This window comes from Ranitomeya imitator, chromosome 1, assembly GCF_032444005.1.
Source record: "Ranitomeya imitator isolate aRanImi1 chromosome 1, aRanImi1.pri, whole genome shotgun sequence".
NCBI classification, from domain to species: domain Eukaryota; kingdom Metazoa; phylum Chordata; class Amphibia; order Anura; family Dendrobatidae; genus Ranitomeya; species Ranitomeya imitator.
Genome location: NC_091282.1, coordinates 649,461,841 through 649,477,689, shown reverse-complemented (window position 1 = coordinate 649,477,689; position 15,849 = coordinate 649,461,841). Strand labels below are relative to the sequence as shown.

The window sequence follows — 15,849 nt, the reverse complement described above, 5'->3', positions numbered from 1 at the left end:
GGGCTAAACTACCACTCCCCCTGTCCCTGCAGATCGGGTGAAATGGGAGTTAACCCTTTCACCCGATCTGCAGGGACGCGATCTTTCCATGACGCCGCATAGGCGTCATGGGTCGGAATGGCACCGACTTTCATGACGCCTACGTGGCGTCATGGGTCGGGAAGGGGTTAAAAGCGAACACACCTTGTAAGGTGTTCATCTGCTGGATTGGGTGTAGAGAAAGACCTGTTGGTCCCTATTCTACTATTTCTACTGTTGTGAAATTGATACCACTTTGGTAGTGTCTACCAATAATTTTTGGAAATGTGAACACTCCTGTTTAAGTCTCCTTCATGCGTGCTGCCTGTAGCAGTAGGCCTCCGAGACCATCAGGCCTCCACTTCCTTGCACTCAACTACCTGTGTTACTATCCTTAAATTTTTCTGACAATGGTAGTCTAGACAACAGATATGTGTGCCACCTGAGTGTGGCTCAGCATGAAAGCAGGTAGAGGTGTTGCATGTGTTATCAGGGTTCCCAGCAAAGGGACCCTACACCGATCCTTCTTCTTGTCTTACTAAGACGTTCATTAGAAAGCTGCAAATGCTTTCTCAGACCCCCATACCTCATACCTGGCTGATTGCTGCAGTTCCATGCTCCATTTTGTACCGTGGGTGTATTGACAGGGTGTACTTTCCTGGTGTCTGTTCCTCATGTGATGTGTTTTGGCAGCATTTAGGGTGTTGTGCATGCGTTTGTTTTTGCCTCCCATTGACTATAATGGTGTTCGGTAATGTTCGGCGAATATTCGACGAAGTAATCGGCGAATATTGCAAATTCAGCTAACGTAATCTGAATCCAACATTGAAACATTCGCTCATCTCTATTAGTAGCAGAGGGCAGTCTCTGAATTCCAGCTTCTCAATGCCCATCAGAGTAACACTTAGCCCCACACATGCTGAGTGGGTGTGGATCGCTGACATATGTGGGGTTCTTCAAAACTTTGAGTACTGCACCAAGATGGCAAGCACTGATGACGCTATTATCAGCATATCCATCCCACTGCTCTGTCTTTTGAAACATTTGCTGCAGAATCTCAAAGAGGAAGCTTTGAATGCTGACCAGGTGGTTATGGAGCAAGATTTTACAGTGGCTGATACCAAAACTGCCCAGCCTCACACAATATTCTCAGGCTACATTGGATGATAACAAGTAGTGGGAGGAGGAGGAGGAGGAAGAAAAACAGTTTTTGGTCTGTGCTACAGAAGGGACTCCCAGTCCCAGCTTCATGCCTGTCCAGCATGGATGGCATGAAGAGGAGAAGGAGTCGATGCATCTTGCAGAGGAAAGGATTGTTAGTGTTCTTCCTGGTGGGGACACTGAAGGTTTGACTCTTTGTAGTCTGCCACACATGGTACAGTTCATGTCCAGATGCCTTTCCCAAGACATTTTGTCCACCATGAAATAGTGGCTGTGCACCTTTCTTGACTCACGGTACAAGGAGAAATTTACTTCTCTCATATCAGTTGCAGATGTGCCATTTTCAGTGCAAGTATGCCAGAGAGCCGTTGTGGAAGACTTTCTGAAAAGATTAGCCTTAGACAAAACTGCTGGCAGAAGTTTAGGGAGGAGAGCCAGGCTAACGGTCCCTTTAGCGTGTCTGGGCTGGAACTGTAGGGGCTGTCACCATTATTCCGGGGGGAAGAGGTTTCTGACCGAAGCAGTTCAGGACACCTGACTGATGGAGGCAAGTACAACTTAAATAGCAGTGTACGCGTGAAGAAGGGGCTTTTGGTGGGGAACCAGCATGAGAGCACAGAGACGGTTGACTCCCTCTAGACTTACCCACGCCAGCTATCCATGATTTCCCACTCAGTTAGCAGTGCCATCCCGACTGACGACAAAGAGCCCAGAGAGATCCCCGCATCGCACAATGACCAGTACAGACTTCAGAGCATCGTTCCGCTCACCACCACAGAGGTACCACTGAGTCCTATCCCTGTGGTGCCTACTGAGTGCCGGCCTGCTTCTGTGGCCGTAACCAATGGACTGCATACTATTCCTGCGCCTTGTCTGCTGAACTGTTTTCTACATCCGCTCAGCCATGGACATACACCTCTACAAAATCTCGTGCCTGTACTAGGAGACCACGTGCTGAAGGACAAGGAGGATTCACCACCGCAAGGAGACAGTGCATTGCCTTTCTGCGGGACTGAATTGAAGACTTCTCGTGCCGCCTGCGGTGCCACCAAGAGATCTTCCAGCCACCTCCTACCAAGGCCCAGAGACTGATAAGTTGAACTTTTGTTACCTTTATAATAATACCCCCTGATTGATCTATTGTTGTGTTACATAAAAATCCCTGTTAACCCTTGCTCTGCCTCCTGAGTGTCACTTCACCGAATGCACCTGCTAGCATCCTACAGAAGTACTAGCTCTTTTCACCCACAAGAATTACAGGGGAGGGCCATGCATGCCAGGTGCAACTAAGGGGGAGAGGAATGTCCACCAACTGGTCCATTTTCATTAAACCGTCACATTAGCAATGGCTATCTGTGGGTATAACTATGGCAAGGAGGGAAAAGTTGACGAAGATGGTGAAGGACTACATAAGTGACTATACCAGCATCGTTCCTTATTCTTCAGTGCTCTTTAACTATTGTCTGTTCAAGCTGCACACTTGGCCTGACCTCTCCTTGTACGCCTTTGAGGTGCTGCCATGTCCTGATGCAAATTTGTTGTCTCAGCGGGTATTTAGTTTGGCTGTTGCAATCATAACAGATAGGTGCACACGCCTCTCAACAGACAATGCAGACAGACTGACTCTTCTAAAATTGAGCAAGGGCTGGATTTCTTCTGACTTTGTAAGCCTTACGGATGACAGCAACGTAACGTAAATGCTCCCAAATGTTTTTTTGGAAGTTGTCTTAACGTCCATGCCTTACAATCCAAACCTATTTTGTTCAGGAAGTCACGTCCTACTCCTCCTGCTTCTGCAACAAGTACATAGTGGTCATATATGTATACCCCACGTGGGTAATGTTTTTTAATTTTTGGAAACATTTGTACATTGTGCAATGGTGAAACTTGTACTCCCTATCTCTACCTATTCTAATAACTGCAAAATGTATTGTGAGGTCCCCATCATGGTCTCTTTCAGCGTGTGATACAAAACCCCTTGGCTCATTTTGGAGAACTTTGCACATTGAGCAATGGTGAAACTTGTACCCCCTATCTCTACCTATTCTAATAACTGCAAAATGTATTGCGAAGTCCTCATCATGGTTTCTTTCAGCGTGTATGATACAGACCATTTGGGAAAATTTTGGAAAACTTTGCACATTGTGCAATGGTAGAATTTCTACTCTCAATCTCTATATATTCAAGGTGGTCTCATTAAAATTGATGGATCCCTGACCTCCCTGTCCAAATGTGAACACTTACTGAAGGCCAATGTCTGTATGCCTGGGTGAATGTGGACACCTCTGTCAGCAAGGCCTACATAAGGGTTGGCCGGAACCAAGTGTGAATAAATGTAATTAAAAACCACATGGTGATGGGAGGAGTGTGCAGTCAGTAAGCTAACATAGAAATGACAGAAAAACCCAAGCATAAAGACATTGGCCTTCAGTAAGTGTTCACATTTGGACAGGGAGGTCAGGGACCCATCAGTTTTTTTTTTTTTTTTTTGAGGCTCGGGTATCCACAATCCCCTCTTTATTACCGTATTTTGGTCAAACAAGCAGAGAAAAAAACAAAACAAATCTACAGGAATTTCCTGACAATCAATAAAGTGTAAAAACTTGGCAGAGACTTTGTACGAAAATGTGCCACTCACTGCTGGTAAAAAGACAAAGATTCAGCCGTGGAGGAGCAGACGCTTTACTTCCTACACGGAGAAGATCGGGGGTGATTATGGGAAAGAAAATGATAATAAAATCCAAATTAAAGGAGAGGGGGGGATAAAAAAACCAAAAACTTTTTTTCTTTTTAACTTCACCACAATCCCACTTATTCCACTTCCCAACCAAAGAAATTTATTCTAATCCCCCGGGGAGAATCTTCTGCACAAACTGCAGGAGAACAGCGCATTACAGCGATTGTTCTCAGTTATCATTTTCTACAGAACTGGCCAGTGACGGCTGAGCCATTCAGCAGCTGACACAAGTGTTTGGTAATAGCCCACACTGGGAGGGGGCTCGGACGCAGTTTGGCAGTATATCAGACTCTCAGGGGGACGTACAGATCATTTATACAAGTACTCAGGGATAAGAGCATGGTGCTGGCACGGTGGGCACGTGCACAGAGCTGTGCCTTAATCTCACAGGCATGACGAGGACAAATAATGCATGAGTCAGTCCGATAAGGTCGGCACTGTTGCAATCTGGCTCCTGAGGATTGTCCGGTCCTGATGGGAGTTACAACGCGTCGAGGATGTTGTCGATTTTGTTGACCAGCTCCTGGCGCCTTTTGGCGTGCTGCTTCTCGCTCTCGATGTAGCTGTCCTTTTCCACCAGGCGTTCAGCTTCGGACGAGGATTTCACCACTATCTCCTTCACCTGACTGTCCAACTTCTGGATCTCAGCGACCTTGTCACACAGGTCGGACCCTTCGGCCTTCAGCTTGGACTGCAGAGACGCAATCTCATTTGTCAGGTTCTTATGCTCGGTCTCCAGGGCTTTCTTGCCTTATTTCAGGGAGGAGATGTCCCGTGACTGCTTGTATTTGTTCACGGCTTCATCATAGTGGCGGAAAAGGCCGAGCCGCTTGTTCACCAGTGTCAGGATCTGCTCCGTGATGCAGGCGATCTTCATCCTGGCTTCAGCCGCAAGGTCCTTGGTGATGGAGAAATCGAGCCTGACGTAGATGATGACGGTGAAGAAGAGGATGTAGAAGGCTCCGACCACCAGCAGCGGCTCCTGTAGCATCAGGATCTTGTTGAAGGTGTAATGGACCATGACGTCCTGGATGTGCTGCTCTACCATGTTGTTCTTGTGAGCCACGATGATGGGTCGGCCAAAGGTGTCCAAGTAGGTGTAGTGCAGCTCATCCGCCGCTCGGTTCAGGTTGTAGGGATTTTCTACATTGATATTTTTTGCTCCTTCAGGGAGAATGATTTTACCAGTCAGCGAGTCCACGATCTGCTCATCAAACATGTGATCAATGAACCTCATCTTCAGAGCGTACTGGTCGCCCAGGTTGTACAGGTACTCGTAACTTGGCAGGTTGTAGCCGATCATGTAATGGGTCTTCCATCCTCCGAAAAGAGGAAATCTGGGTCGGATCTCCATTTCCACAGGGTCGTCCAGGACCATCAGGTGGCTGGTAGAGATGTTCCCGATCTCATCCCTGTAATAGACGTCCTGGGCAGCAGCCCGGCAGAATGGTCTTAAAGGATTTGAGAGACGAGATGCCGCTGTCCGGCTGCCGCTGGTTATCGTATCATGAGAAGGGTCCCTTTAAATACGCTCCAGTGTGCTTTATATCCACAGTCTCCTCTACGGCGATGTTACCCCAATGGGAGACCTCGATGACGCGGGTCATGCTGGTGATGGTGAGGAAGGGGCTATTGTTCTCATAGTGAACCTTCAAGACGTCATGGCTCCACGCAGGGATGTCCTGAAAGGGACCGTACTCGATGGTTCATCAGATCGGAATGGGTTGCCGAGCTTGGTGTAGCTCTCCACATTCCGGGAGGCGAGCTTGATGCATGTGGTTTGGGACGCGGTGGTGTACGGGGAGTAGAAGTAATGGCTGCCTTCAAAAGTTACAAACTGCTTCTCGGCCTGTGTGATCTGGGTGGGGAACGGGTGCAGGATGTGGGTGTACACTGTCTCGATGAAGACCTTCACCTTCGCTCCGGGAGACAGAGGATTTGTAAGCTAAACCGAGAATTGCTTCCCGTTCTTCCCCGTCACCTTGCTTTACCGCACCTCCAGGTAGCCGTGCTCTTCATCCTCGGTCTTCACCCCCAGGAAGGCCAGGTGTTCAGCCAGCTCCAGCTCCAGGGCCACCATGAAGGAGTGCACGGCGGCCGGCCCCGGGTTGGACAGCTTCACCTCGGCCGTCACTTTGGCGATGTGGCTGCTCAGGTCCACGCTGCGCTTCACGTCCTCATTCAGCAGCTCGTGACCCCGGGAGGCGGCGGACAGTGCGAGCAGCTGCAGGAGGGCGGCGGAGACCCCCATGACCGGAAAGCGGAGGATGGAGACGGATAGAGGAGACCCCACAGCCGGGACCCATCAGTTTTAATGAGACCATCTTGACGATGGTTGATGGGCTCACACTAGTTGATCAAATTCTGTGCAAAGCGTCTCTCAAATATTTTCCTAATGTTCAAAAGCCACTTTGCTATTCATATTTCATGTATTCCATATTAGACATGCTTTGGCACGATAGAGTGCAACCTTTTTTGCATATTGTGTATGGAGGTAGCTGCTCCTGGTATGCACCTATTCACACTAGTTTGGATGTGCCAGTCATTTGTCTGTCATTTCTATGTTAGCTTACTGACTGCGCACTCCTCCCATCACCATGTGGTTTTCAATTACATCTATTCACACTTGGTTCCGGCCAACCCATATGTAGGCCTTGCTGACAGAGGTGTCCACATTCACCCAGGCATACAGACATTGGCCTTCAGTAAGTGTTCACATTTGGCAGGGAGGTCAGGGACCCATCAGTTTTAATGAGACCACCTTGACGATGGTAGATGGGCTCACATTATTTGATCAAATTCTGTGCAAAGCGTCTCTCAAATATTTTCCTAATGTTCAAAAGCCATTTTGCTTTTCATATTTCATGTATTCCATATTAGACATGCTTTGGCACGATAGCGTGCAACCTTTTTTTGTACATTTTTGTATATGCTTTGATGGACCTGTGTGAGGGTTTTTCTGTGCTCACCTGTAGTTTTTCTTGATATCGTTGTGAAATACATATGTAAACTTTTGATTGCTATTAGTTGTATTTTTTTTGGTTAGGAAGTTCTGCAGCCTAGAAATGGAGATTCTGCCATTTTAATTTCTTTCCCTTTCAGATTAAATAATTGCATATTTTAATAGATTAGACAGTTACAGACGAGACAAAAAATGTTTTTTTAGGGGGATTTAACCCCTTAGTGACCGAGCCAAATTTTTGAAATCTGACTAGTGTCACTTTATGTGGTAATAACTCTGCAACGCTTCAACAAATCCCAGTGATTTTGAGATTGTTTTTTCGTGACACATTATACTTTATGATAATGGTAAATTTTGTTCAAAATTGTTTGTGTTTATTTATAAAAAATATCAAAAATTTGAGAAAAATGTTAAAAAATTAGCAATTTTCTAAATTTGAATGATTATCCCTTTAATCCAGATAGTCATACAACAGCAAACCATTAATAAATAACATTTCCCACATGTCTGCTTTACATCAGCACCATTTGTAAAATGTTATTTTATTTTGTTAGCATTTTAGGAGGTTTAAAAATGTAGCAGCAATTTTTCATTTTTTCAAAGAAATTTACAAAATTTATTTTTTTAGGGACTTATCCATGTTTGAAGTGACTTTAGAGGTCCCATATATTGGGAAACCCAAAAACATGATACCATTTTAAAAACAGCACCCCTAAACATATTGAAAACTGCTGTCAGGTAGTTTATTAACCCTTCAGGTGCTTTACAGGAATTAATGCAAAGTGGTATGACAGAAATGAAAATGTGTATTTTTACCACCTAAATGTTGCTAACTTCTAAACAGATTACTACAGCCGTCAGACTCTAAGGCCACTATTTGGTCATGAATTGCCATGGCAAATATCAGGACAACAAAATCATGATCTGAGGGCACCAATTGTGACAAAGAAGAAGCCCCCACACTCTGTTAACCATTTATAATGATGTAGTCACTATTGACAGCAGCATCTAAGGGGTTAAACAGATTTAGATGGTGCAAATACTGATCGTGGCTGATACAGCAAGTTGTCAGCTATAGTGTACAACCGACAGATGCTGGATTGTCCTCTGTATGGGGAGGCTATTCTCTTATATCTCAGGTCAGTTAAAAGACGTATTGGCGGTCATTAAGGGGTTAAACTTGTAGACAGTAGTTTTAATTTCTTTCATATTGTTTAAACATTGTTTTTACTTTAGGGGAATAAAAGAAATGAGAACAATTGAAAAATCAAGGTGTAGCAGTGTGATGAAGTGGATAAGATTTAGGCCATGTGCACCCGTTGAGTATTTGGGGAGAATTTTACCTCAGTATTTGTAAGCCAAAACCAGGAGTGTGTGATAAATGCAGAAGTGGTGCATATGTTTCTATTATTCTTTTCTTCTGATTGTTCCACTCCTGGTCTTGGCTTAGAAATACTGAGGTAAAGAACTCACCAAATACTCAACATGTGAACGTGGCCTTACAGCACAGCCTAACATCGTAATCTTCTGTGGAAAAAAGAAAGCTTTGCCGACAGGTTTAGTGTTGAACAGTTTTGTTTCATGTTATTTGAGCAATTGGAGAGAAACCTCGTGTTGAAGTATCCAGACTATTGGATATACATCCGCTGTACGGCCACGAGCCTGTGTGAAAAATAAAAAAATGTCTGCTGCCCAATGCAACCAATCAAAGTGCGACTTTCATCTCTCATTGTGCTCTTTTACAGTGAAAGCTGTGCTGTGATTGGTTGCTATGTGTAACATAGACTGCTCCTTGTACACAGTGTTATAAAGTTGCCGCGCTGCCTCCATATAGCACTTTTACACTCTGTGCACAATGGCAGCAGCTCAGCTGTGAGCACAAGATAAATGACAATATACAGAGAGCTCATGAACATGTGGTGGACACATTATTTGTCTTTACATGTTATAAATGGTGGTCTATACAAAATCATTAAATCCATCTTCCAAGACTAGATATTTTCTGGTAACAATACACTTTTATTGGCAGAATATAAAATAGCATATACATAGATAATATGTGATGTGTGTGGAAAATTCCATGTAATGAGTGTATCAGGCATCAATTAATATGTATGGCATCTACAAGAAATCTAGTTCTCCATATTAATATAAAGCCGCTCCGTCCTGAGCACGGTATTACACATATACTGCACAGATGGCGATCACTGGAGCGCGGATCACAGTGGCCATAGAGTAGATGTCACAGGCTCCTCGGTGGGTCCTTGTGTAGCGCCGATCACTTGCAGCAGCTGCAGGTGTCACATCCATCGCCGCACTCACAGCCCTGGCTGCACTGACTGCACTCAGCCGGACAGCAGGGGCAGCAGCCTGGGGGGAGAGACTCATGAGAGGGGGACAATAATGGCAGATGTCACATTGTAAGCACACTGACCAAACTCGAGTATTACAGGAAGCTGTCAGCAGGATATTAAACATGGAGCATTAGTATGGCTGTATAGTGCTTGTCCCCCAGTAACAATGAAGTCCAATCTTCTAGTCATGAGAAATCTAGTGTAAAGTCATATGCCAATCGGGTAGGGAGTGCACTGGGGGCGTTCCAAGCAGTCCAATTACATTGCTACGCCCCCAGTGCACTTCCAGGCTGATTTGCATAAAGATTCAACGTTTGATTTCTTACAACGGGCCTATGAGATCTCTACGAAAAAGACAATTTTTAATGGGGTATAAGCGCCTCTGGAAGCAAAGCACTGATTGCATATGTAGAAAACATACCGACAGGTTCCATGTCGACATGGATATACATGGCCATCAGTTTTCACTGAAGTAAATGGAAGTCGTGGAACTTTCTAGGATTTGCATTCATTCTTCAGAATACCACAGAAGAAAAATCATGCCATGCTCCACCCCAAGCCGTAATTTAGCAAAGCTTATATGGGAGAATATCACCGTACAGCCGGTGGAGTATCTTATAGTACGGACTCACAGGGGATCTGTATGCAGCTTTTAATGTTCTACACAGTTTTCATCTATCTCCTATTATTAATAACCCAAAGATGCAGCATGGTGTTGGAGCTTTTGTTTTTATTTTCCACTACTTGGACAACCTCACATGTTTGGCCCCATTAAAATACAGATACCTATACTTATCGCCAGTGAAGGCGCCCTTCCAGCAGTGTCGGCACTCGCACTCCCTGGGCTCATGTGAGATTGTTATGTCACCGGGGCCCTGCGCGCTATCAGCGCTAGCGTGACTATCCCTTCCTTCCCACAAATCGTTCATCAAGAGAAAGTGAGAGAGCAGCTGCGACTCCCTGTTGATGTTTAATACATCCGATGGCGAGGACAGTGACGCCAGCACTGATTGGGCAGAGGACTAGTGTGACTTAACAACCTTACATGAGCCCAGGGAACACGAGTGCCGACACCGTTGGAATGACGCCGGCTCCGGAGGTGAGTATAAGTATTGTTATTTTAATGGGAACAAACATTAGGAAGGAGAAGGGGTTATCCGAGTAGTGGACAACCCCTTTAATGGGCTTAAAGCAAACCTGTCAGCCATTTTGGCTAATATAAGATGTGTCCACTACCTTTCAGGGCTTATCTACAGCATTCTACAATGCTTTATATCTGCTCCTGGACCGACCAGCAAGTGAAGAAAAATAAGTTCTATTATACTCACCCAGGGGGGCGGTCCGGTCCAATGGGTGTCACAGGTCCGGCGCCTTCCATCTTCTTGCGATGCCACCCTCCTGTTGCTTCATCGCTCGACGGCATCACTCCTCCTCACGCAGGCGTACTTATCTGCCCTGTTGAGTGCAGAGCCAAGTACTGCAGTGCACAGGCGCCGGGAAAAGTCAGAGAGGCCCAGCGCCTATGCACTCAACAGGGCAGACAAAGTACGCCAGTGCCGGTGCTGGGGAGCAATGAAGAAGCAGGAGAGCAGCGTCGCAAGAAGATGGGAGGCCCCGGACTTGGACCTGCGACAACCATTGGACTGGACCGCACAGAACCGCCCCCCGGGTGAGTATAATATAACTTATTTTTCTTATCTTGCAGGTCAGACCAGGGGCTTATATACAGCATGCTGTAGATAAACCCTGAAAGGCAGTGGCCGCATCTTATATTGGCCAAAACTGCTAACAGGTTTCCTTTAAGTGACGGAAAAACTGTTTCTTCAGTCTGGAAAACACCTTTATGTATAGTCTGCATTCTAAACTATGCACATTGCCATTTAGTGCTCGTGCCCTAAGGATATTTTCACGTTTATATTTGCTTACTCAGATTTGTTATGCTTATATCCAAAAAAACGACTGTGAAGTTGTATACATAGTGTGCGCTCGGTGCACCATTAGCGCTGCTCAGCGGTCCGAAGAACCTTCCTAATGTCACTTATTCCGTGGTACATTGAGCATCTAATTTACAAAACACATCAAAGTCGCCTTTCTGGACATCAACACAATGGATTTAGGGGAAAAAAGTGCGACTATTCTTTATTTAAGCCGTCCTATACGGCGATGTGCATTTTGCCCTGATAGACTTCCTGTAATATTTTATTTTTCTATAAAAATAAAAGATTCTCTTTACAGGTTCAATTAATTTCTAGGAACTAAGGACATCAGTGTGTGTTATGGCCAGATGGAAATTGCATATAGGCTCTATAGAAAGCTCTTGTCTACTCACTTTTTTTGCATGTTGGACATTTGCAGTTCTTACATTTGCAGGATTCTCCGCAGGAACAAGAAGCCCCTAAGAGGAAACAGGAGATTTGTCATAGAGCAGAATGTTCCGTACATTCAGTGATCACGACATTCTATAGATTGCTTTCTGATACTCGCCACAATAATCACTATTCTCAGCGGTGACACACACAATTATACAGCCATTATACAGGCAGAAAAATACAATGTTAGATTAACAATTCCTACACTGTAACATTTGTTCTACCCTGTATGCACACATGTATTTTTCCTCTCTGAACCCTGTTCACACAAGTTATATACAGATGATCAGGTTTTTAAATACATCAGATAGGGATTGCATACATTAGTTAGGACTGCTCTGATACAAGTAGCCCATGTGTTCCTGTTTCCATAACTGTAACATTTGTCTATAAGGGTACTTTCACACTAGCGTTTTTTGTAAATCCGTCACAATGCGTCGTTTTGCAGAAAAAACGCATCCTGCAAAAGTGCTTGCAGGATGCGTTTTTCCCCATAGACTTCTATTGGCGACGCATTTGCGACGGATTTGCACACTTCGCATCCGTCTTGCGACGGATGCGTCGTGCTTTGGCGGACCGTCGGGAAAAAAAAACCCTACATGTAACGTTTTTTTCTCCCGACGGACCGCGCATGCGCGGCCGGAACTCCGCCCCCAGCTCCCCGCACCTTACAATGGGGCAGCGGATGCTCCGGAAAAATGCATCCGCTGCACCCATTGTGCAAAGCGTTAAACGCTAGCGTCGGAATCTCTTCCCGACGCATTGCGACGGGGAGATTCCGACGCTAGTGTGAAAGAAGCCTAAACCACAATAATTAGGTGTTTTGCTACAAACATCACTAGAATTATTCTGACTGTAGTAAAAATATTCTGTGTATGGTCTCAGCATTCCCCATAATGGATCTGACCCCCTACATGCTACACCTGCAGGTACTTTCCTGTCACGTCTCTAGATCCATTCTGACCCCCTTCTTACCTGTGCTGCAGTTACAGTCCTGAGGGTCCATGGCTTTGGGGTACAGATGTTCTGTAGGATTGGGTGCGATGCTGAATGAAGTGATCAGTCGCTTTCTGCCTTTTATACACAAGATACTGAGATGAGTGCAAACCCTGCCCAAGTGCAGCCACCGACTACGTCACACCCACGTGTGTAAGGACAGTGTCCAAACAGTGACGAGCTGTGTGCAAAACCTGCAAAGTCACATAAGGCGGAGGATGAGACGACAGAAATGTCTGTGAGTCACTTACAGGAATTAGCTGTGAATATAAGCACATCACTTATTAACATCCAACTTCTACCTTTATTCAGAGATTATTATATGTTCTACAAATTTTGTTAATTTAAAATAAAGAATCAACATATATCTCCTTATGGCCTAAAATATGAAGCAAAGCATTAATTATGACTGTCATATGATAAAGTGTTAGCGTAAGTTCACATTAGCGCTTGAGTCCGCAGAGTGGTGCTGTGGACTTCTTTCCTTAAGCTCCACCTACTTCCGCATGCATCCTGCGTACCTATCTTTAACATTGGGTACGCAGGGACATGCGTTGTATGTGGATGCGTCCGCGTGTGTCATTTTGATGTGCCCGCCGAACGCTAGAAAATGCAACAGAAAACGATGCATGTGGACGCATCAGCATAAAACACATGTCCCTGTGTACCCAATGTTAAAGATAGGTACGCAGGATGCATGCGGAAGTACGCTAATGTGGACTCGGCCTTAATGAATTGGGCACATAGACTGTTGAAGAGTCAGATTTATCTTCAGGACACGCAGACATGTGCTTGCACAGATGAGTCATAGAATTGCACATAAATGATTTATCACCAGATAAAGGGGAATTCCTCTCTAAGTGTGTGTACTGTTAGGGGCTTTTGTATGAATTCCTAAAAATGGGGTTCAATAAACCAAAAAACTTGCACTCTGTAGTGCTAAAGCATGTCAATATGAAATATATGAAATTGAATAGCTATACTGCTTCTAAATACTAGTAAAAAACTGAGACACTCAGCACATAATTTGGCCAATTCATGCATGCCCAGTAGCCAATGACAAGGCGGTCTCAGGATTGATGGGACCCTCCGTGTGTAGTATTAATACTTCTCTAAGACTGAAGTTTGAATTTCTGGGAAGATGTGAATATCTCTCTTCAAAGCCTGAATTAGTAGGTTCCAGCAGTTCTAGGACCTCCTTGTCATTGGTTGCTGGTCATGCATGAATTGGCCAAATAATGTGCTGAGTGTCTCAGTTTTTTTTCCTATTATTTAGAAGCAGTATTGCTATTCATACTGTATTTCATATTGACATGCTATAGCACTACAGAGTGCAACTTTTTTGGTTTATTGTATATGGAGATGGCTTCTCCTAGAATGTGTCATGCTGCTGCAGTGCAGTATAACGCAACCTCCACCAGAGAAAGCTTGAGAGGGATGGGAGACTGCGTACACAGAGAAACACCACAGAGCAGCAGCACAGGCACCACCAAGTGGCGAGAGAGTGGTCAGACAAGACGAGTCAAAATACAATCAGAGGCAGGAGTACTCAAAAAAGGATAAGCAGTAAATGTGGTCAGAAAACAAGCCAGGAGGTTCAGCAGTGCTCAGAAGTGGATAAGACAAAGTCAGAAAGTAGAAGCGAGTCCGAGTACGAGCCAAGTCAAGAACCAGAGAATCAAGCAGACAAACAGAGAAACAATGGGAAAAGAGCAGACAGAGGGAGTAAACAGACACGGGACAAGTCAGGGATCACAGCAGGACAAATCAAGAGTTACCAGAGTAAAGGTACCGTCACACATAACGATATTGTTAACGATATCGTTGCTTTTTGTGACATAGCAACGATATCGTTAACGAAATCGTTATGTGTGACAGCGACCAACGATCAGGCCCCTGCTGGGAGATCGTTGGTCGCTGGGGAAAGTCCAGCACTTTATTTTGTCGCTGGATCTCCCGCTGACAGCGATGTCTTCACTGGTAACCAGGGTAAACATCGAGTTACTAAGCTCAAGGCTGCACTTAGTAACCCGATGTTTACCCTGGTTACCGTTGTAAATGTAAAAAAACAAACACTACATACTTACATTCCCGGTGTCTGGTCATGTCCCTCGCCGTCAGCTTCCCGCACTGACTGTGAGTGCCGGCCGGCCGTAAAGTACAGCACAGCGGTGATGTCACCGCTGTACTTTACGGCCAGCGCTCAGTCAGTGCGGGAAGCTGAAGGCGAGGGACATGACCAGACACCGGGAATGTAAGTATGTAGTGTTTGTTTTTTTACATTTACAATGGTAACCAGGGTAAACATCGGGTTACTAAGCACGGCCCTGCACTTAGTAACCCGATGTTTACCCTGGTTACCCGGGGACTTCGGGATCGTTGGTCGCTGGAGAGTTGTCTGTGTGACAGCTCTCCAGCGACCAAACAGCGACGCTGCAGCGATCGACATCGTTGTCGGTATCGCTGCAGCGTCGCTTAGTGTGACGGTACCTTGAGGTTCACACACCGAAGACAAAACTATAGCTGACACCAGCAGCAGCATGCATAGGAGCTAAATAGCAAACCTGAGCCCAGAATGAGCCCTTCTCTACTCCCCTCTTATCTCCTCTTCCCACAATCGTATACAAGATTTCTCTCGCGTATCACCCCTACTCTGAAACCCTCTACCACAACACATCAGACTCTCACCTACCATCGAAACCTTCAAAAAGAACCTGAAGACCCACCTCTTCCGACAAGCCTACAACCTGCAGTAACCACCGATCGACCAAACCGCTGCATGACCAGCTCTATCCTCACCTACTGTATCCTCACCCATCCCTTGTAGATTGTGAGCCTTCGCGGGCAGGGTCCTCTCTCCTCCTGTACCAGTTATGACTTGTATTGTTCAAGATTATTGTACTTGTTTTCATTATGTATACCCTTCCTCACATGTAAAGCGCCATGGAATAAATGGCACTATAACAATAAATAATAATAATGAGGCAGAGCAAAGTTAACCTTTGACATGATCTGCCCAGAAAAAGAGCAGACAGGACTGAACCCAGGAACGAACCATGACAGTCAGTCTTTTGTCATTTAAAAATGGTATTCAGACATATCCAAGACAGAGTATCCAAGAGTCTCTGACTGGAATAAGGCAATAACTAAACATTGGACACTATAGAAAAATCAGCCGCACTCTTATTTTTCTATATTGGACTTGTTGTTGGGTTTTTCGCAAGGACAGCCAGCACCAACCTAAGATAGCTG

General features: G+C 45.2%; 1 pseudogene; it reads right to left on the bottom strand.

Annotated features, from left to right (window-relative positions):
• Nucleotides 1-3,997: 3,997 nt before the first annotated feature.
• Nucleotides 3,998-6,211, bottom strand: LOC138638865 (dolichyl-diphosphooligosaccharide--protein glycosyltransferase subunit 1 pseudogene; annotated as a pseudogene).
• Between the last annotated feature and the right edge of the window lie 9,638 nt (nucleotides 6,212-15,849).